At 43.8% G+C, this 23,652-nt stretch overlaps 1 long non-coding RNA gene across 9 annotated transcripts in view; it reads right to left on the bottom strand.

Moving 5' to 3' along the window:
- Positions 1-22,587, bottom strand: part of LOC140619513 (uncharacterized) — a 28,356-nt gene extending 5,769 nt beyond the window's left edge. For 3 of the 9 annotated variants that reach the window (XR_012019391.1, XR_012019394.1, XR_012019386.1), the window contains exons 1-6: positions 22,439-22,586; positions 17,253-17,381; positions 14,791-14,919; positions 12,337-12,465; positions 7,215-7,394; positions 1,921-2,355 (exon numbers count right to left, since the gene is read on the bottom strand). This is a non-coding gene — a long non-coding RNA (uncharacterized lncRNA). Of the gene's footprint in view, positions 1-1,846; positions 2,356-2,936; positions 3,113-7,214; positions 7,395-9,659; positions 9,789-12,336; positions 12,466-14,790; positions 14,920-17,252; positions 17,382-19,390; positions 19,523-20,420; positions 20,682-22,438 lie in introns of those variants that run through there. The other 6 variants (XR_012019392.1, XR_012019387.1, XR_012019389.1 and 3 more) reach the window with 6 other exon arrangements.
- Between the last annotated feature and the right edge of the window lie 1,065 nt (positions 22,588-23,652).

Here is a 23,652-nt window from a genome sequence, read left to right as displayed (position 1 = left end):
AGAGAATAATTGTCTAGCATTGAATCAAACCTACCAAGAAAAGGGGTAAAATCAGGTTGAAAAACTTACAAAAGAGAGGACAGCATATGTGGACCTACAGAGACAGAAATGATTTTGCCAGATGTCCAGAAGGTGGGAGTTTTTAGTTGGGTTTCACAACAAGCTGCATGAGCGATGGGAAGTCATCATTGGAATCTATGTGCAGATCAGTTCTATTTGTGCCCTGATTATGTCAGGCTACTTGAAGTTGCTGTTGACTTTCTGGGGAAGATTTTATTTATTTCAGAGAGAGAGAGAGAGAGAGAGCATAAGCAAGGGAGAAAGGCAGAGGGAAAGGGAGAAGCACATTCTGGGCTGAACAAGGCCCCAAGGAGGGGATGGATTGCAGGACACTGGGGCCTTGGCCTGAGCTGAAGGTTTTCCTCATCCACCAAGGAGGATGGACCCCAGACCCTCATATGATACTTATTGATCACTCACTACAATAGCCTTGCCCTGTATCCATATAAACAGTGATCGCTCAGTAATTCCTGAGCACCACATCCAATGAATGCATTGACAGTTATTTTGTGTCCTCCTAAATCTTGCCAAGTGTGTGGTGCAGGAGTTTTTCCACAAAAAAGTCAGTGAATGAGTTTCCAACTTCTTCTATGGAATGCTCACCCATTTTCCTGAATTAGAAATGGTCCTTTTTTCCTCTTTTTGGAGCGAATTCAGATATGACAAGGAACAGTGTATTTTTTAGGAGTAAGGACCATTTTCGTGGGGTTTGGAGGGGATGTTTTAAACTGTGTAGCAAGGGACCTTTCTCTCACATGCAGTTTTTCCTCAAGAATTTCGTGTGGCTCCTTCAGTGAAGGAGAGATCCATCCCCCAGGAATAGCTCCTGCTTTTTCATGGGTGCAACCTGTGCTTCCTTTGGAGGCCTATCGTTTTACTATTGTTGCTCATGTGGTGTTGAATACTCACTAGGAGAACCAATGACAAAGGACACACATGACCTGACCCTCATGGTTTACTCTTTTGTGTAAGTGCAGACATCTCAGAAACCAGCGAAAGTGGTACGTATTCTGGAACCACTCTCTTGCAGAAAAAAAAAAAAAATCTAAATAGTACGGCAGATGCAGCAACCTGCTGTTCTCTTCTGGACAGCCACCCGGTTCCATGTTCCTGAGGCTTGGGGGTGTGAGATAGGCAGCTTTCCCAGGTGAGAAAACATGCCTACATTTCTACAATACTAGGAGCCGGTGTGTTCACTGTTTGGTATGGTTGTGAGTGCATGACTCTTAGGGTGGAGTGACTTGTTTAAACCTATGAGTGTGACAGAGTTGTGTGTGCATGTGTGTGACACAGAGAGAGAATTGAGAGAGAGAGAGAGAGAGAGAGAATGAGAGACAGCTATGGACACAGAAATACAGAGAAAGGGAGAAGGAGAGAGAAAGAATAAGAGAGTTTTCCCCCAACATTGTCCCACTGACACTGCACCATGGCTTCTCTCATCATTCTCCAAAATAAACTCCTAACACACCATATTTTCCAGCCCTAACCCCGTGAATGGCCCAACAGTGGTAGCTCAGCCCATGCTTAGTTACCAAATGCCATCATGTTCACTAGCCTTCATTCATACTGATCGACAGTCCCCAAATTAGCCTTTTATTTTCTTCAAGAAATTATTTATGTATTTGAGAGAGAGAGGGCAGAAGAGGCAAGAGGGGCAGAGGGAGAGAAAGAAACACACCCTTTGCTGAGCAGGGAGCCCCACATCAGGCTCCATTTCAGGTCCCAGACACCGTGACCTGAACCAAAGGCAGACTCTTAGCTGACTGAACAACTCAGGCACCACTACCTGAATTATTCTTGAGCAGCATGACCAATGTGCTGACGGGTACTCTGTGTCCTTCTAGAAGCACTTTATAATACCTTCATCATGAGAGTATTCCAGAACATCAGAGGAGAAGTGCAAGTTAATGCTGTCAAGGTGAGCTCAGTATCTTTGAGGAACGAATGTTGCTTTCTCGGTTGCTTTCCACACAAATTCTGATGAACATCAGACAGCGTCCATTTGGGATGAAATACATAATCTTCCTGGTGGCAAGGGTGCTGAGTGCTTGCCTCTTGCCATGCATTAGCTTATCTGAGAGGATGTTTACCATTGGCGACACCAAAGCTGCTTATAAAGACAGTGATGGGGTACTTTCCCTCATCAACGGTGTCTCCTGCTTGGCTGGGGAATGTTGTAGTCACCATCCTGAATGGACTGGAGAGACACATCCTTCAGGACAAACAACTTCCTCCAGGTATCCTTTCACTTCCTTTGGGCACCATGGTCTCAAACATGATGTTCCATCTGGTTTCCTAAAGTCATTCAGAGCAATAAAGATCAGTTTTTACTAGGTAATAACATCTATTGAATAAAAACAATAGAAGATTTATTTTTGCTAAAGTTGAGCAATAGAGTAACGTCCAAATATTAGCTTTACTCTAAGAATCATTAACCATAATCACATTTGAGTTGTAGGGTGCCAGTAGTATCAGTCACTTAATTGTACGCCCTGGGGTCAGGACCTAATCCCATGGTTGGGGTTCAGCTACATGTTGGCGTCCCTCCACATGGGGAGCCTACTCCTCCTCCTAACCCTCACCCCGCTCATGTTTTCTCCCTCTATCCCTTTCTCTTTCTCTCCCTCTTTAATAAATTGATTAGTTAATTAACTAATTAAATCTTGAAAAATTAACTGAACTTGATTGGAAAATGCATTTTTACTATTCTGGCCATCAAATGATGTCTCACCTTCTAAATTGAAATATTCACACAGAAAACAGTAGGAATATGGCTTAGAACTTTTGACCTATGAATGGGACACAAGCAAACTAGAATAATGATTTTTTTTTTTTTTTTTTTTTTTACGCATAGGGATATCCTGAAAATGCACTACCATAAAGAAAGGCAGGACCAGGGATCCCTGGGTGGCGCAGTGGTTTGGCGCCTGCCTTTGGCCCAGGGCGCGATCCTGGATATCCGGGATCGAATCCCACGTCGGGCTCCCGGTGCATGGAGCCTGCTTCTCCCTCTGCCTCTCTCTCTCTCTCTCTCTCTCTGTGTGTGACTATCCTAAATAAATAAAAATTAAAAAAAAAAAAAAAAAAGAAAGGCAGGACCATAATAGAGTCATGCAAAATGAAATAAATATAAAGGAAACTAATTAAATAATCAGGTAATTACAAGTTCCAGACAGACAGGGAAATGACTTTCCATTTCATTCATGAGTTGAAAACGATGCTGCTGGAATAGTAACTCCTCTCCTGCTGTCAGTGGAGCTAAACCCAAAATTGCAGAACTCACTCATAAACATACATGGAAATGGAAAGGGAGCCCTTACAGGGACCACAACACACTGGTAGATCATGTGCAAATGGCTTTTTTTTTTTAAAGATTTGTTTATTTATGATAGACTGAGAGAGAGAGAGAGAGAGAGAGAGAGGCAGAGACACAGGAGGAGGGAGAAGCAAGCTCCATGCCGGGAGCCCAACGTGGGACTCGATCCTGGGACTCCAGGATCATGCCCTGGGCCAAACGCAGGCGCCAAACAGCTGAGCCACCCAGGGATCCGCAGAAAGGGCTTTAAAACAAAATGGAGACAACAGGGGGAAGAAGGCCGGAGAGTAGAGTCCTCAACTCACCCGATCCGCCAACTCACCTAGATAAATTTCCAGTCATCCTGGACACCTACCAATGCGAGCTGAGAGTTAAAGAGAAGGGTTTTCCCTTCTAACAAGGTAGAAGGTGGATACAAAGAAAGAAAGAGGCGGGTGGGGGGGGGAGCGGCCTCTAACAAGACAAAACAGGAAGGGGGAGAGCTCGGGATAGCACTGGAGCCGCAGCCGGCGGGGCCTCGGGGAGAAGCAGGGGGGCAGGCGGGGCGCTGCGCCTGCTGCCTTCGGGCGCCCACTGCGGCCCCGGGAGGGCGATGCCAGCAGCAAAGGCCCCAGAGCCCAGGGTGCAGGGGACACGGCCGCAGTCCTGCCTGCCCCCGGGGCAGGCGGAGGCTTCATGACTGCAGAATTAAGATCTCATCAGGCTGAAGTTAAAAATCAATTAAATGAGGTGCAATCCAAATTGGGGGTCCTAATGGCAAGGCATAAGGTGCTGGAAGAAAGAATGAGCAACACTAAGACTCCTTGATGGCAAGGAAGGAAGCTGAGGAAAACAGAGAAAAACAATGAAAGGACCACGAGGAAAGGTTAAGGGAAATACATGACAGCTTCAGAAGGTAGAATTACGTATCACTGGGGTTCCAGAGAGCACCCAGAAGGACAGAGGGCCAGAAAGCATATTTGAACAAATCCAAGCTGAGAACTTCCCTAATTTGAGGAGGGGAACAGGTATTCAGACCCAGGAGATAGAGTAGTCCTCCTCCCAAATCAATAACAACTGTTCAATACCTCGACACTTAATAGTGAAACTTGCAAATTCCATAGAAAAAGAGAAAATCCGTAAAGTAGTTAGAGACAGCAGATTCTTAACGAATATGGGGAGAATTATTACATTAATAGCAGACCTCTCCTCAGAGACCTGGGAGGCCAGAAAGGGCTGGCGGGATTGATTCAGGGTCCTAGATGAGAAGAACATGCAGGCAAGAAAACTCTATCCAGCAAGGCTCTCGTTCAGAATAGAAGGAGAGATAAAGAGCTTCCAAGATAGGCAGAAACTGCAAGAATATGTGACCACAAAACCAGCTCTGCAAGAAATATTAAGGAGTATCATAGGAAAATTAACATGCTTCCAGAAAATTTGTTCAGGTTTAAGTGAGCAGTTGAGATAGAAATGATTTATATATGCTGTGATTTAGTCTATGGTTTTATTCCAAAATTAGTCACCATGCAGAGTCTGTTTTTATAGCGTATGCATAATGATTGTACTATATAGGAAGGATGACGTGGTGTTACATTATCCCTAATAGGAACAATGCTTTTAACTGTTAAAGAGTAATCTTGCTTTCCTCAGGAGGGGGGGAAAAAAACCAACTCTACAGAGCTCCAGACATTCTGTACAATCCCTTAGAGGATGGGGCTTCTGCACACACTTTTGGTCAAAGAAGAGACTAAGGGCACATCTTTTGAAAACATTCTAATGAAATGACTCATGCACCCATTCCACCTATAACTGTAATTTAACTCAAATACCAATAACTAGAGCTTGGCTCAGCAGGGATTCCTTAGAGCCAGGTATAAAGCCTTGTGAAGGAAGCCGGGGTATGCCACCCCAATATATATATATATATATATATATATATATATATATATATATATATATATATTTGGGAAGAGGAATCCAGAAACAAATCTTAGTGTTAATGTCTTCCCATATATTTACCTTTCCAGTTTGCCACCCTTGATAGCCTAAAACTGCTTTTCTTTAGGTTATCATTCTTTCTACAAACGTATTATTGTTCTTTGCTGAAGATGCTATAAAGCCCACAGTTTTAAGCTGCTGCTTTGAGTTCCTCCTTGTTTTTGATTTCTTCGGTGTGATGTGCACTGCAAACCTTTATAAATTTTTTCTTTTGATGATATCCTCTTGGTAATGAGTCCCCCCGGAAATCCTAAGATGGGTAGATATGGAGTTTAGCCTCCCGCCACATCAGAACTCATTCTAGTTGTATCCTCATGGAAGAACGCAGGCAAAAATGAACTATTTGCTTGGTCGGCAATAAGCCTGGGGCTGGCCATCCCAAGGATGCAGTTTCCTACATGAGATTGTGAACTTAACGCGTCAGCTACACTGGTGGATTTCTCCTAACATACTGAACACTGGAATCCTCAAATTAAAACTCCAAAAGATCCAAGGACTTTCTTTCATGCAGAAAAGGATTCTGCACATCAAGAACCAGGCATGTGACACTAACAATAAGACTGAAGAAAAAGAAATTACAGAAACAATCCCATTTACAATTGCACCCAAAAGCATAATATACCAATGAATAAAACTAACCAAAGAGGTAAAGGATCTATAACCTAAAAATTAGAGAACACTTTGAAAGAAATTGAAGAAGGCACAAAGAGGTGGAAAAATATTCTGTGCTCCTGGGTTGGAAGAAGTAATATTGTGAAAATGTTGATGTTACCAGGGCAATATACACATTTCATGCGATCTCTACAAAAATACCACAGACTTTCTTCAGAGAGTTGGAACAAACCATCGTAAGATTTCTGTGGAAAGGGAAAAGACCCCGATTAACCAGGGAACTATTAAAAACTTGACAAACTTGATATGGTCTCATTCATTTGGGGAATATAAAAATTAGTGAAAGGGAATAGAGGGAATGGAGAAAATGAGGGAAACTATCAGTGAGGGTGACAAAACAAAAAGACACAGTGAACTCTGCAAACTGAACAAGGGGTAGTGGAAGGGGAGGTGGGCAGGCGGTTGGGGCGACCCGGTAATAGACACTGATGGGGCACTTGCCGGGATGAGCTCTGGGTGTTATGCTATATGCTGGCAAATTGAACTCCAATTAAAAAATGTAAAAACAGGGATCCCTGGGTGGCGCAGCGGTTTGGCGCCTGCCTTTGGCCCAGGGCGCGATCCTGGAGACCCGGGATCGAATCCCACGTCGGGCTCCCGGTGCATGGAGCCTGCTTCTCCCTCTGCCTATGTCTCTGCCTCTCTCTCTCTCTCTCTGTGTGACTATCATAAATAAATAAAAATTAAAAAAAAAAGAAAAAGAAAAAAATCTTTAAAAAAAATGTAAAAACAGAGAACATTTTGCTAATATTTAACATGGACTAGCTTTTCCAAATGTTAGTTTCACAATCCCTTCCATTAAATCTGACCAAATTAACGGTCTCAATGCAATTTCACTATTTTGGCCACAAACTAATGACTGACCTTTTAAATTAAGATGTGGACACATGAAACAAAGAATACAGCTTAGGAGGTTTGTCTTTACTATGGCACCCCGAGCAAAACTGACTAATGATTCTGTGTTGCGTGTGTGGAGAGAGCAAAAGAGCAAGTACAAGGAGGAGAAGGGCAGAGGGAAAGAAAGAGAGTATACGAAGCAGGCTCCATGCTGAATATGGGTGAATCTGATGACCTTGAGGTCATGACCAGAGCTGAAAACCAGGAGGCAGAAACTTAGCTGACAGAAACACCCAGGTGCACCTAGGACAAGATTTCTTGAGGCGATTTAATGAATGAACTTTCATCTTACCTTCTGATATCTCCTATGGTTCTTGAAATTTTCTACGACGGAAGATGTTCAATAATTTCGATTGTTTTACAGGATAGGTGTCGAAAACTTGTCCACATGTTTCTCGTGTTGTTTCCACAACAGATCCAAGGACATTAATAGACATTGGTAGAGCAGTTGACATTTCGTTGTTAGAAGAGCCTAGAAATTTAAGGATTCAATCCCATTTACAATTGCACCCAAAAACATAAGCTACCTAGGAATAACCTAACCAAAGAGGTAAAGGATTTCTACCCTAAACACCACAGAACGCTCCTGAAAGAAATTGAGGAAGGCATCAAGATATGGAAAAATTTTCCGTGCTCATGAATTGGAAGAATTAATATTGTGAAAATGTAGATGATACCCAGGGAAATTTACATATTTCATTCAATCCCTATCAAAATACCAAAGACTTTCTTCAGAGAGTTGGAACAAACCATCTTAAGATTAGTGTGGAACCGGAAAAGACACCAAATAGCCCGGGGACTATTCAAAATGAAGACCACAGCTGGGGGCATCACAATGCCAGATTTCAGGTTGTACTACACAACCGTGGCCATCAAGACAGTGTGGTAGTGGCACAAAAACAGACACAAAGATCAACGGAACCGAATAGTGAATCCAGAAGTGGACCCTCAACTTTATGGTCAACTAATATTCGAGAAAGCAGGAAAGACTATCCCTGGAAAAAAGACAGTCTCCTCAATAAATGGTCCTGAAAACATTGGACATCCACATGCAGAAGAAGGAAACTAGACCATTCTCTGACACCACACACAAAGATAAACTCAAAACGGATGAAAGATCTAAATGTGAGACAAGAATCCACCCAAATCCTAGAGGAGAACACAGGCAACACCCATTTTAAACTTGGCCACAGCAACATCTCGCAAGATACATCCGCGAAGGCAAAAGAAACAAAAGCAACACGGAATTATTGGGAATTCACCCAGATCGAAAGCTTCTGCACAGCAAAAGAAACAGTCCACAAAAGTAAAAGACAACCTACAGAATGGGAGAAGATACTTGCAAACGACCGCTCAGAAAGGACTAGTGTCCAAGATCTATAAAGAACATATTCAACTCAAGAGCAAAGGAACAAACAATCCAATCGTGAAACGGGCAAAAGACCCGAACAGAAATCTCACAGGGGAAGACAGAGACACGGCCAACAAGCACATGAGAACATGCCCCGCATCGCTGGTCATCAGGGAACTACAGATCCAAACCCCCATGAGATACCACCTCACACCAGTGGGAATGGGAAAAGTCACAAGACAGGAAACCACAAATGTTGGAGAGGATGCGGACAAAGGGGAACCCTCTTGCACTGTAGGTGGGAATGTGAACTGGTGCAGCCACTCTGGAAACGTGTGTGGAGGTTCCTCAAAGAGTTAAAAACAGATCTTCCCTACGGCCCAGCCATTGCATTGCTGGGGATTCACCCCAAAGCTGCAGATGCGGTGAAATGCGGGGACACCTTCACTCCGCTGTTTATGGCAGCAACGTCCACAGTAGGCAAACTGTGGAAGGAGCTCGGGGTCCATCGAGAGATGAAGGGATAAAGAAGATGTGGTCCACGGCTACAACGGAATTATTCCTCAGCCATGAGCGACGACAAATACCCACCATTTGCTCCGACGTGGACGGACCTGGAGGGACTTACGCTGAGTGAAATAAGTCCATCGGTAAATGACAAACTTGATATGGTCTCATTCATTTGGGGAATATAAAAACTGGTGAAAGGGAATAAAGGGAATGGAGAAAAGGAGGGAAAATATCAGTGAGGGTGACAAAACAGGAGACACACCAAAATCTGGGAATTGAACAAGGGGAAATGGAAAGGGAGGCGGGCGGGCCGTTGGGGCGACCGGGTGATGGGCACTGATGGGGCACTTGGCAGGATGAGCACTGGGTGTTATGCTATATACTGGCAAATTGAACTCCAATAAAAAAATGTAAAAACAGAAAACATTTTGCTACTATTTAACACAGACGAGTATGTCCAAATGGTAGCTTCACAACCCTGCCCATTAAATCTGACCAAATTAGAGTTCTCAATGCGATTTCACTATTTTGACCACAAACTAATGACTGACCTTTTAAATTAAGATGTGGACACATGAAACAAAGAATACGGCTTACGAGGTTTGTCTTTACTGTGGCACCCCGAGCAAAACTGACTAATGATTCTGTGTTGCGTGTGTGGAGAGAGCAAAAGAGCAAGTGTAAGGAGGAGAGGGGCAGAGGGAAAGGAAGAGAGAGTACAAAGCAGGCTCCATGCTGAATATGGGTGAATCTGATGACCTTGAGGTCATGACCAGAGCTAAAAACCAGGAGGGAGAAACTTAGCTGACAGAAACACCCAGGTGCCTCTAGGACAAGATTTCTTGAGGCTATTTAATGAATCAATTTTCATGTTACCCTCTGGGCTCTGATCCGTTGGCTGAACTTTTCCATTATGGAAGATGGGAAAAATTTTTGTTCGTGTTGCAGGGCAGGTGTCCCCAGGTTGTCTGCTGCGTTCTGGTGGTGTTATTTTCACAGCAGATCCTGGGAAACAAATGGACATAGACAGAGCTGTTGAGTGACAGGTTGTTGTTAGAAGAGCCTCGAAAATTAAGGCGTCAATCCCATTTACAATTGCACCCCAAAGCATAAGCTACCTAGGAATAAACCTAACCAAATAGGTAAAGGATTTGTACCGTAAACACCACAGAACGTTCCTGATAGAAATCGAGGAAGGCATAAAGAGAAGGAAAAATGTTCCATGCTCATGGATAGGAAGAATTAATATTGTAAAAATGTCCATGTACCCAGGGCAATTTACACATTTCATGCAATCCCTATCAAAATGCCATGGACTTTCTTCAGAGATCTGGAACAAACCATCTTAGGATTCAAGTGTGGAACCGGAAAAGACCCCAAAAGCCAGGGGACTATTCAAAACGAAGACCCGCATTGTGTGGGGGCATCACAATGCCAGATTTCAGGTTGTACTACACAGCCGTGGCCATCAAGACAGTGTGGTAGTGGCACAAAAACAGACACATAGTTCAATGGAACCGAATAGCAAATCCAGAAGTGGACCCTCAACTTTATGGTCAACTAATATTCGAGAAAGCAGGAAAGACTATCCCTGGAAAAAAGACAGTCTCTTCAATAAATGGTGCTGGGAACATTGGACATCCACATGCAGAAGAAGGAACCTAGAGCATACTCTGACACCACACACAAAAATAAACTCAAAAAGGATGAAAGATCTAAATGTGAGACAAGAATCCATCCAAATCCTAGAGGTGAACAGAGGTAACACCCTTTTTCAACTTGGCCACAGCAACATCTCGCAAGATACATCCGCGAAGGCAAGAGAAACAACAGCAACAAGGAATTACTGGGACTTCACCCAGATCGAAAGCTTCTGCACAGCAAAAGAAACAGTCCACAAAAATAAAAGACAACCTACAGAATGGGAAAAAGATCCTTATAAACGACCTCTCAGACAAAGGGCTAGTGTCCAAGATCTATAAAGAACATATTCAACTCAAGAGCAAAGGAACAAACAATCCGATCGTGAAACGGGCAAAAGACCCGAACAGAAATCTCACAGGGGAAGACAGAGACACGGCCAAAAGCACAATAGAACATCCCCGCATCGCTGGTCATCAGGGAACTACAGATCCAAACCCCCATGAGATACCACCTCACACCAGTGGGAATGGGAAAAGTCACAAGACAGGAAACCACAAATGTTGGAGAGGATGCGGACAAAGGGGAACCCTCTTGCAATGTAGGTGGGAATGTGAACTGGTGCAGCCACTCTGGAAACGTGTGTGGAGGTTCCTCAAAGAGTTAAAAACAGATCTTCCCTATGGCCCAGCCTTTGCACTGCTGGGGATTCTCCCCAAAGCTGCAGATGCGGTGAAATGCGGGGATAACTTCACTCCGCTGTTTATGGCAGCAACGTCCACAGTAGGCAAACTGTGGAAGGAGCGTAGGGATCCATCGAGAGATGAAGGGATAAAGAAGATGTGGTCCACGGCTACAACGGAATTATTCCTCAGCCATGAGAGACGACAAATACCCACCATTTGATCTGACATGGACAGACCTGGAGGGACTTACGCTGAGTGAAATAAGTCCATCAGAAAAGGACAAACTGGGATCCCTGGGTGGCGCAGCGGTTTGGCGCCTGCCTTTGGCCCAGGGCGCGATCCTGGAGACCCGGGATCGGATCCCACGTCGGGCTCCTGGTGCATGGAGCCTGCTTCTCCCTCTGCCTGTGTCTCTGCCTCTCTCTCTCTCACTGTGTGCCTATCATGAATAAATAAAAAAAAATAAATAAATAAATAAATAAAAAAAAAAAAGAAAAGGACAAACTTGATATGGTCTCATTCATTTGGGGAATATAAAAACTGGTGAAAGGGAATAAAGGGAATGGCGAAATGAGGGAAAATATCAGTGAGGGTGACAAAACAGGAGACACACCAAACTCTGGGAACTGAACAAGGGGTAGTGGAAGGGGTGCTGCGCAGGTGGTTGGGATGACTGGGAGAAGGGAACTGATGGGGGCACCTGGCGGGATGAGCACTGGGTGTTATGCTATATACTGGCAAATTGAACTCCAATAAAAAAAATGTAAAAACAGAAAACATTTTCTAATATTTAACATGGACTAGTATGTCCAAATGTTATCTTCACAACCCCTCACATTAAAACTGACCAAATTAGAGTTCTCAATGCGATTTCACTATTTTGACCACAAACTAATGACTGACCTTTTAAATTAAGATGTGGACACATGAAACAAAGAATACGGCTTAGGAGATTTTTCTTTACTATGGCACCCCGGCAAAACTGACTAATGATTCTGTGTTGCGTGTGTGGAGAGAGCAAAAGAGCAAGTGTAAGGAGGAGAGGGCAGAGGGAAAGGAAGAGAGAGTACAAAGCAGGCTCCATGCTGAATATGGGTGAATCTGATGACCTTGAGGTCATGACCAGAGCTGAAAACCAGGAGGCAGAAACTTAGCTGACAGAAACACCCAGGTGTCCTTAGGACAATATTTCTTGAGGATATTTAATGAATCAATTTTCATGTTACCCTCTCGGATATCTGATGATGATTCAAGTTCCTTGCTGCGGTATATTGTGAATATTTTCAGCCGTTTTTCAGGGCAGGTGTCTCCAGGTTGTCCACTCAATTTTTGTTTATTTGTTTCCACCGCAGATCCTGTGAAATAAATGGACAGAGAAAGAGCTGTTGACTGACATATTGTTGTTTGAAGAGCCTCGAAATTTAAGGAGTCAATCCCATTTACAATTGTACCCAAAAGCATAAGCTACCTAGGAATAAACCTAACTAAAGTGGTAAAGGATCTGTACCTTAAACACCACAGGACGTTCCTGAAAGAAATCGAGGAAGGCATAAAGAGAAGGAAAAATGTTCCATGCTCATGGATAGGAAGAATTAATATTGTGAAAATGTCCATGCTACCCAGGGCAATTTACACATTTCATGCAATCCCTATCAAAATACCATGGACTTTCTTCAGAGAGTTGGAACAAACCATCTTAAGATTAGTGTGGAACCGGAAAAGACCCCAAAGAGCCAGGGGACTATTCAAAACGAAGACCACAGCTGGGGGCATCACAATGTCAGATTTCAGGTTGTACTACACAGCTGTGGCCATCAAGACAGTGTGGTAGTGGCACAAAAACAGACCCATAGATCAATGGAACCAAATAGCAAATCCAGAAGTGGACCCTCAACTTTATGGTCAACTAATCTTCGAGAAAGTAGGAAAGACTATCCTTGGAAAAAAGACAGTCTCTTCAATAAATGGTGCTGGGAACATTGGACATCCACATGCAGATGAAGGAACCTAGAGCATACTCTGACACCACACACAAAAATAAACTCAAAAAGGATGAAAGATCTAAATGTGAGACAAGAATCCATCCAAATCTTAGAGGTGAACAGAGGTAACACCCTTTTTCAACTTGGCCACAGCAACATCTCGCAAGATACATCCGCGAAGGCAAGAGAAACAACAGCAACAAGGAATTACTGGGACTTCACCCAGATCGAAAGCTTCTGCACAGCAAAAGAAACAGTCCACAAAAATAAAAGACAACCTACAGAACGGGAAAAAGAGCCTTGCAAACGACCTCTCAGACAAAGGGCTAGTGTCCAAGATCTATAAAGAACATATTCAACTCAAGAGCAAAGGAACAAACAATCCGATCGTTAAACGAGCAAAAGACCCGAACAGAAATCTCACAGGGAAGGCAGATACACGGCCAACAAGCACAATAGAACATCCCCGCATCGCTGGTCATCAGGGAACTACAGATCCAAACCCCCATGAGATACCACCTCACACCAGTGGGAATGGGAAAAGTCACAAGACAGGAAACCACAAATGTTGGAGAGGATGCGGACAAAGGGGAACACTCTTGCAATGTAGGTGGGAATGTGAACTGGTGCAGCCACTCTGGAAACCTGTGTGGAGGTTCCTCAAAGAGTTAAAAACAGATCTTCCCTATGGCCCAGCCTTTGCACTGCTGGGGATTCACCCCAAAGCTGCAGATGCGGTGAAATGCGGGGACACCTGCACCCCGCTGTTTATGGCAGCAACGTCCACAGTAGGCAAACTGTGGAAGGAGCGTAGGGATCCATCGAGAGATGAAGGGATAAAGAAGATGTGGTCCACGGCTACAATGGAATTATTCCTCAGCCATGAGAGACGACAAATACCCACCATTTGATCTGACATGGACAGACCTGGAGGGACTTACGCTGAGTGAAATAAGTCCATCAGAAAAGGACAAACTTGATATGGTCTCATTTATTTGGGGAATATAAAAACTGGTGAAAGGGAATAAAGGGAATGGCGAAATGAGGGAAAATATCAGTGAGGGTGACAAAACAGGAGACACACCAAACTCTGGGAACTGAACAAGGGGTAGTGGAAGGGGTGCTGCGCAGGTGGTTGGGATGACTGGGAGAAGGGAACTGATGGGGGCACCTGGCGGGATGAGCACTGGGTGTTATGCTATATACTGGCAAATTGAACTCCAATAAAAAAATGTAAAAACAGAAAACATTTTCTAATATTTAACATGGACTAGTATGTCCAAATGTTATCTTCACAACCCTTCCCATTAAAACTGACCAAATTAGAGTTCTCAATGCGATTTCACTATTTTGGCCACAAACTAATGACTGACCTTTTAAATTAAGATGTGGACACATGAAACAAAGAATACGGCTTAGGAGGTTTGTCTTTACTATGGCACCCCGAGGAAAACTGACTAATGATTCTGTGTTGCGTGTGTGGAGACAGCAAAAGAGCAAGTGTAAGGAGGAGAGGGGCAGAGGGAAAGGAAGAGAGAGTACAAAGCAGGCTCCATGCTGAATATGGGTGAATCTGATGACCTTGAGGTCATGACCAGAGCTGAAAACCAGGAGGCAGAAACTTAGCTGACAGAAACACCCAGGTGCCCTTAGGACAAGATTTCTTGAGGCTATTTAATGAATCAATTTTCATGTTACCCTCTGGGCTCTGATCCGTTGGCTGAACTTTTCTGTAACGGAAGATGGGAAGAATTTTTGTTTGTGTTGCAGGGCAGGTGTCCCCAGGTTGTCCTCTGGGTTCTGGTTGTGTTATGTTCACAGCAGATCCTGGGAAATAAATGGACATAGACAGAGCTGTTGAGTGACAGGTTGTTGTTAGAAGAGCCTCGAAAATTAAGGAGTCAATCCCACTTACAATTGCACCCCAAAGCATAAGCTACCTAGGAATAAACCTAACCAAAGAGGTAAAGGATTTGTACCGTAAACACCACAGAACGTTCCTGATAGAAATCGAGGAAGGCATAAAGAGAAGGAAAAATGTTCCATGCTCATGGATAGGAAGAATTAATATTGTGAAAATGTTCATGTACCCAGGGCAATTTACACATTTCATGCAATCCCTATCAAAATGCCATGGACTTTCTTCAGAGATCTGGAACAAACCATCTTAGGATTCAAGTGTGGAACCGGAAAAGACCCCAAAGAGCCAGGGGACTATTCAAAACGAAGACCACAGCTGGGGGCATCACAATGCCAGATTTCAGGTTGTACTACACAACTGTGGCCATCAAGACAGTGTGGTAGTGGCACAAAAACAGACCCATAGATCAATGGAACCGAATAGTGAATCCAGAAGTGGACCCTCAACTTTATGGTCAACTAATATTCGAGAAAGCAGGAAAGACTATCCCTGGAAAAAAGACAGTCTCTTCAATAAATGGTAAATGGTGCTGGGAACATTGGACATCCACATGCAGAAGAAGGAACCTAGAGCATACTCTGACACCACACACAAAAATAAACTCAAAAAGGATGAAAGATCTAAATGTGAGACAAGAATCCACCCAAATCCTAGAGGCAAACAGAGGCAACACCCATTTTAAATTGGCCACAGCAACATCTCGCAAGATACATCCACGAAGGCAAGAGAAACAACAGCAACAAGGAATTACTGGGACTTCACCCAGATCGAAAGCTTCTGCACAGCAAAAGAAACAGTCCACAAAAATAAAAGACAACCTACAGAACGGGAAAAAGATCCTTATAAACGACCTCTCAGACAAAGGGCTAGTGTCCAAGATCTATAAAGAACATATCAACTCAAGAGCAAAGGAACAAACAATCCGATCGTGAAATGGGCAAAAGACCCGAACAGAAATCTCACAGGGGAAGACAGAGACACGGCCAAAAGCACATGAGAACATCCCCGCATCACTGGACATCAGGGATCTACAGATCCAAACCCCCATGAGATACCACCTCACACCAGTGGGAATGGGAAAAGTCACAAGACAGGAAACCACAAATGTTGGAGAGGATGCGGACAAACGGGATCCCTCTTGCAATGTAGGTGGGAATGTGAACTGGTGAAGCCACTCTGGAAACGTGTGTGGAGGTTCCTCAAAGAGTTAAAAACAGATCTTCCCTATGGCCCAGCCTTTGCACTGCTGGGGATTCACCCCAAAGCTGCAGATGCGGAAAAATGCGGGGACACCTTCACTCCGCTGTTTATGGCAGCAACGTCCACAGTAGGCAAACTGTGGAAGGAGCTCGGGGTCCATCGAGAGATGAAGGGATAAAGAAGATGTGGTCCACGGCTACAACGGAATTATTCGTCAGCCATGAGCGACGACAAATACCCACCATTTGATCCGACGTGGACGGACCTGGAGGGACATACGCTGAGTGAAATAAGTCCATCGGAAAAGGACACGCTTGATATGGTCTCATTCATTTGGGGAATATAAAAACTGGTGAAAGGGAATAAAGGGAATGGAGAAAGGGAGGGAAAATATCAGTGAGGGTGACAAAACAGGAGACACACCGAACTCTGGGAACTGAATAAGGGGTAATGGAAGCGATGGTGGGTGGGCGGTTGAGGCGACCTGGTGATGGGCACGGATGGGGGCACTTGGCGGGATGAGCACTGAGCATATGCTATATGCTGGCAAATTGAACTCCAATAAAAAAATGTAGAAACAGAAAACATTTTGCTAATATTTAACACGGACTAGTATGTCCAAATGTTATCTTCACAACCCCTCCCATTAAATCTGACCAAATTAGAGTTCTCAATGCGATTTCACTATTTTGACCACAAACTAATGACTGACCTTTTAAATTAAGATGTGGACACATGAAACATAAAGAATACAGCTTAGGAGGTTTGTCTTTACAATGGCACCCCGAGCAAAACTGAATAATGATTCTGTTTTGTTTGTGTCGAGAGAGCAAAAGAGCAAGTGTAAGGAGGAGAGGGGCAGAGGGAAAGGAAGAAAGAGTACAAAGCAGGCTCCATGCTGAATATGGGTGAATCTGATGACCTTGAGGTCATGACCAGAGCTGAAAACCAGGAGGCAGAAACTTAGCTGACAGAAACACCCAGGTGCCCTTAGGACAAGATTTCTTGAGGCTATTTAATGAATCAATTTTCATGTTACCTTTTGATGGTTCGAGTGATAGTTCTACTTGTAAGCCGCAGCAGATGTTTAATAGTCTAATCTGCATTCCTGGGCAGGTGTCCCCAGGTTTTCTGCTAGGTTCTGGTTGTGTTGTTTCCATAGCAGATCCTGGGAAAAAAAAGGACATAGAAAGAGCTGTTGACTGACAGGTTGTTGTTAGAAGAGCCTTGAAAATTAAGCAGTGAGTCCCATTTACAATTGCACCCAATAGCATAAGCTACCTAGGAATAAACCTAACCAAAGAGGTAAAGGATCTGTACCCTAAACACCACAGAACGTTCCTGAAAGAAATCGAGGAAGGCATAAAGGGAAGGAAAAATGTTCCATGCTCATAGATAGGAAGAATTAATATTGTGAAAATGTCCCTGCTACCCAGGGCAATTTACACATTTCATGCAATCCCTATCAAAATGCCATGGACTTTCTTCAGAGATCTGGAACAAACCATCTTAGGATTCAAGTGTGGAACCGGAAAAGACCCCAAAGAGCCAGGGGACTATTCAAAACGAAGACCACAGCTGGGGGCATCACAATGTCAGATTTCAGGTTGTACTACAAAGCCGTGGCCATCAAGACAGTGTCGTAGTGGCACAAAAACAGACCCATAGATCAATGGAACCGAATAGCGAATCCAGAAGTGGACCCTCAACTTTATGGTCAACTAATATTCGAGAAAGCAGGAAAGACTATCCCTGGAAAAAAGACAGTCTCTTCAATAAATGGTGCTGGGAACATTGGACACCCACATGCAGAAGAAGGAACCTAGACCATTCTCTGACACCACACACAAAGATAAACTCAAAAAGGATGAAAGATCTAAATGTGAGACAAGAATCCATCCAAATCCTAGAGGTGAACAGAGGCAACACCCTTTTTCAACTTGGCCACAGCAACATCTCGCAAGATACATTGGCGAAGGCAAGAGAAACAAAAGCAAGAAGGAATTATTGGGACTTCACCCAGATCGAAAGCTTCTGCACAGCAAAAGAAACAGTCCACAAAAGTAAAGGACAACCTACAGAACGGGAGAAGGTATTTGCAAACGATCTCTGAGATAAAGGGCTAGTGTCCAAGATCTATAAAGGACGTATTCAACTCTAGAGCAAAGAAACAAACAATCCAATCATGAAACCGGCAAAAGACACTCACAGAAATTTCACAGAGAAGACAGAGACACGGCCAACAAGCACATGAGAACATGCCCCGCATCGCTGGTCATCAGGGAACTACAGATCCATACCACAATGAGATACCACCTCACACCAGTGTGAATGGGGAAAAGTCACAAGACAGGAAACCACAAATGTTGGAGAGGATGCGGACAAAGCGAACCCTCTTGTACTGTACGTGGGAATGTGAACTGGTGCAGCTGTTAGAAGAGCATTGAAGATGAGTGATAACCTTATCAGAGGTCAAACTTTGATCTTATTACTGGTCATTTGCCTTGCAGAGCAACCTGAGTCAGCATGCCGTGCAGAAAGGCCTGGAGTTGCCATATGCTTATGGTTCCTGACTGAGAATATAATCTGCTAAATTTACAATGAAACACAATATGGAGTCTCACCCCTCCAGGTATTTAAAAAGGTCTGATGTATATTCTAGAAATCTGAGTTTTGGCAAATAGTTCACAAAATATTGAAAGCTGAATTTTGCAGAGATTTTGTGCAGTGTCTGCAGCACCTTTCAGCACACCCAAGAAAAAAGCAATGATTTCACGTCCATTGATGAACAAAAGGATAAAAAGATTAGTCTATCTCTACAATGAAATATTATCGCAAGGTAAGAGGAAGGAAATCTCAAGAATTGTGATGACATGCATGGCCATGTAAATCAAATACTGCATGATGGCACTTATATGTGCACTGGCACGGTCAACACACAGCAGCAGGAAAGAGAATAGGAGCTAGAAGGAGGGACAAAGGGGGAAATGTTGCTGGTCGGATACAAAGCTTCAATGATACAAATTCAATGTGTTCTGGAATTCTATCTGCAACCAAGGGCCTGTCATAAGCAACGCTGTATTATATGCTTGAAATCAGGAAGAGATTAGAGGATATCAAATGCACTTACTGTCAAAGAACAAGAAATTCGCTAGCAGACACTGTGTGGGGACATACCTTTCTTTTGATGAGACAATATGCAAAACAGAACAACATAGTCATTGAGAACGCAGTGCATAGTGTTGATGACTTGCCAAAAGTTACAATACTGATGAGGAAGGGGTCCGAGACAGGACGTGAGTTGGTTCCCTGGGGAGAGAGTTCCCTGAACACTTCAGATCTGCCTAGGGTCCCGGAGATCATGCTCTGATCCCCTGAACCAAGGGCTGCCTCAGTCTCTTTCTCAAATCCTCCTGCCCTAAGTTCCCTGTGCAAGACATTCCACAACAAGGGGGACTGCCTGAGCCAAGAGTAAAGTTCACATCCTAACGGAGTCATCCACCTCCCGGTTTCAATCCCTGACCCAAAACACAAAGCAGTTGCCCCCAAGTCAAGCTCTTGGAAATGGCAACGGGAAGCCCAACTGTGGTCATCCTCCCCCAGTGCTCACACTGCCATCTGGTTCCCATGAAGCCTTCCTGGGCACCAGTGGACTCGCCCTCAGTGACCAGTGGACTTCTCCCAAGCTGACTCAGAACCCAGGATTTTCCAAACATACTGTCCCATGAGGGCTCTGCCAAGAAGTAGCTTCTTCTCTTCAACTGACCAAACATGTTGAACAGTTATTGTGAATTCATGACATTCAAGCATGTTTTAGGCCTCAGGGTGAATGTGTTATCAGACATACTACCACATGTGTCTTATCACTTTTTTTTCCCTTAGGAAGGCTGCATGCCCAACATAGACTAGACACATGACTCTAGATCAAGAGTTGCATTCTCCACTAATGAGCCAGCCGGGCAGTCTCCACTCTGCTTCCAATTCTTATTGTATGTGTGCCACGGCCTGAGGTCAGACCATGCCATGACACTGATGGCCGGGCACTGGTCAGCTCTGTATCTCAGCTGTACAAGCAAATAGCAATGAGCGGGGAATGGATACCAAGCTAACCATAACCTGGCCCTTGAGTCTGATCTTCATTGTCCCAGGGGTAGGCTCTCATTTCACCATTACTAGCGCTCATCATACAGACAATGCCATCACATACCATGAAAGAAAGTCCTCGATTCTCAGCGGATCGAGGTCACGTGCTCAGCACTGACAGACTTAGACCAGGTTATCTAATGGTGCCTCCAAACCCTCAGAATCTGCAAACCGACCACAACCATGGCTTTGCACCTACCACTATCATAGCTTTATGCTGACCATAATCATGCTTTAACTGACCAGAACTATGACTTGGAATTGACCAGCCTCCTATGTCCTTTTCCTACTAGTGATTATGGCAAGATCTTTACCACTATGGCTCAAGAGCTTCCCTGGGCTATGTAACCACGAAGGTGACCTCATAATGGTAGACAGTGCTGGGATTTCCCTTGGCACAACAAGTCCTTCCTGACATACACACAGACGCTAAAGATCCTTTGCACAGTAACCAATAACTCCATGCCTGAGTCATCATTGCAGTTTAGTTCACTAATTAGAATATGAGTTTTGGACTCTAAGCTTGGATTCATATCCTGGCTCCTTAATTCGGAGTTCATGAACTTCATCACTGTGTCTCTGTTTCCCCACCTGAGGAGGAGGGAGTGTCAACAAAACATCACATATGTGTTTGATGAGCATTGAATGAATAAAGGTATGGATAGTGATCAGGAAGGTTAAGTAGAAGCTAAATATCCTGTCTGACATCTCACGTTTCCCAAGTTCCAGAGCTAGATTGAACCCTGGGAATCTGACTTCCCAGACCATTGCCTTGTAACGCAAACTGGCTTTGCCTAAATACAAGTATTTTACCTTAACACCATTTAGTATTCACAGAATTGGAGGCCTTGAAAAAAAAAAAGCTATTTGCTTCCTCCCTGAATATACTCTTGGGACCCTTGATCTATCCTGACTATCCTGCACGACGTTCCAATTCCTGAGTCATGATCAGCACATCAAATGTGATGCATAGTAGTGTGCAGGAAAGTAGAGTCACTAGTATCAACTCTTGTGTTTTAAAACGTGTGAGACAAGGTCACTGTGCATTAATTATTCCTCACACTAATATACGTGCCTCAAAACAGTGCCTGGTGACCCTTGGCATGTCCTCGGATAAACCACAGCTTAGCTTTTGGACAGAGTTCTGGAGGGCAGTTTAGGAGAACTGAGTAAGACGTTATATGAAAACAACTCTAATGAAGTCTCTTTGTTTTCAAGCGACATTCCTAAGTGCAAACGCTTGCCATTCTCCACATCTGTAAAATTTACTTTCTCTACTCAACTGTGTGCATCACCTATTTTTCTTTGAGAATGACTAATAAGTGTTTACATGGTTATCTCTCAGTCATTAGTTTATTAACCAATTATCCACGCAAGTAGAAAGACTGGCTATTTGTTGCACACCTGAGAATAATATCATATATTCACCATGCTTACACCTTAAGAGGGGAGGAATGGGATGAGGGATAGCATAAAATTGATATCTCTATAAAGTGTAATTTTGGAAAATGCCCAAAGGGTAACAGGAAATATGTGTTTGGGGCATAAATGGAATCAGAGACATTCATATTCACAGGGGGACTTTTGGGCAACCATTCAGATGAAGGTAGCAACGTGCCCCTGCAAATACGGAACTCGATCCCCATTTTGGGAAAAAACGCAAGGAAGACATTGTAAAGCATTGATAAAACAATGACAAGTATCCTCCATATCAACCTTTCTGGATTTGCACTTAATTTCTGAAATGAATACTTTGAATGTGTAATTTTGGACACTAACGAAACCTGAAAATAGACGTGGCCATATTTCCCCCTGTGAGGTCCTTTGTGATGACAAATGAGGGCTGCAGGATATAATAGGGAGTAAGACATTTTTTCAAAACGGAGGCACAATATTCAAGGCAGTTAGTTTGGTAGAATAACGAAAAACAGAAATGGAGCAATAGAACAAACGAAAACACGTACGTATAACGCCGCATGACAATTTGGGGAGAGGAAACTAAACAATGAGAAATATAGTCGGAGAAAGAGTTAACCATCCAGTTGGTAGCAAAGAGCATTCAGAAGATCTTTAGGAACATACCATCGCAGAGTAAAGAATTGAGATTGCCCATTGTCACGACGCCAGGTAGAGAGCTGAGCACCTACTCACTTCTCACTCACTCAGCTCAAAGAGTGACAGGTGGGAAGAAAGTCAGAGGTGTTTCCCGTCACCATGGCAACGGGCATCCTCATAAAGCTTTCAAAGTGAATGCAGCTGCACAGCAACCAACTTCTGCTCTGTAGACTGAGGTGCATCTGGGGAGACAAGGGTGGTATTTGAGAGGAGACACTTTGTATCACAAAGTGTTAGATAAGTAGAGTTTGTATAGCAAACTCTATTTTAAGCTGCCTGAGGACCCTCGCACTGTTTTCCAGAGTGGCTGCTCCAGTTTCCTTCCCATCAGCAGGGCCGGAAGGTTCCCCTTTCTCCACATCCTTGCCAACGTTCGTTGTTAAATTTAGCCATTCTCACCAGTGTAACGTGGTACTTCATTGTGCTTTTGATTTGTATTTTCCTGTTCACAGGTGTTGTGGAGCATTCTTTCCCGTGCCTTTTGGCCACGTGTAGGTCCTCTTTCGAGAAACGTCTGCCCCTTTGCTCTGTCCATTTCTCAAGTAATATTAAAATATGTCATTAGGGGCGCCTGGGTGGCTCAGCGGTTTGGTGCCTGCCTTTGGCCCAGGGCGTGATCCTGGAGTGCCAGGATCAAGTCCCACATCAAGCTCCCTGCATGGAGCCCGCTCCTCCCTCTGCCTGTGTCTCTGCCTCTCTCTCTGTGTCTCTCATGAATAAATAAATAAAATCTTTTAAATAAAATACATCATTAAAATATAAAAGTTTAAATAAATAAATAAATAAATAAATAATATATACAAGTTAAAAAAGGAAAGATTTCAAAAAGAAGACTTGATAAAACAAGAAACTAGGTGAGATGAGAATAAAGGAAAAAATAGAGGATGACTGTATCTTGAAAGAAAACGGAATCATACAAGGAAAACCTTGAGTTGCTGTGCTCTGTTCCCCAGTGCTAGAGGTTCCACTTCTGTTTGGTCAGGAAATGTGCTGGTCACCTGTCCTTCCAGCTGATCCTCCCAGGAAGGGCCTGCTGCACAGATTCTCAGGTGTGTGTGCCTGGGTGGTGTTGCACCGACCTTGTCAGGGGGCCAGGCTGTTTGCTCTGTGAGGGTTTTGTTCCCTGAAACCTTTCATGTCTTTTTGGGGAGTGAGAGGCAAAAAGACCACACCCTGATCTC

This window comes from Canis lupus, chromosome 27, assembly GCF_048164855.1.
Source record: "Canis lupus baileyi chromosome 27, mCanLup2.hap1, whole genome shotgun sequence".
Taxonomy (NCBI): Eukaryota; Metazoa; Chordata; class Mammalia; order Carnivora; family Canidae; genus Canis; species Canis lupus.
Note: the sequence above shows the minus strand (reverse complement) of the source record. Positions and strands in the feature narration are given on the sequence as shown.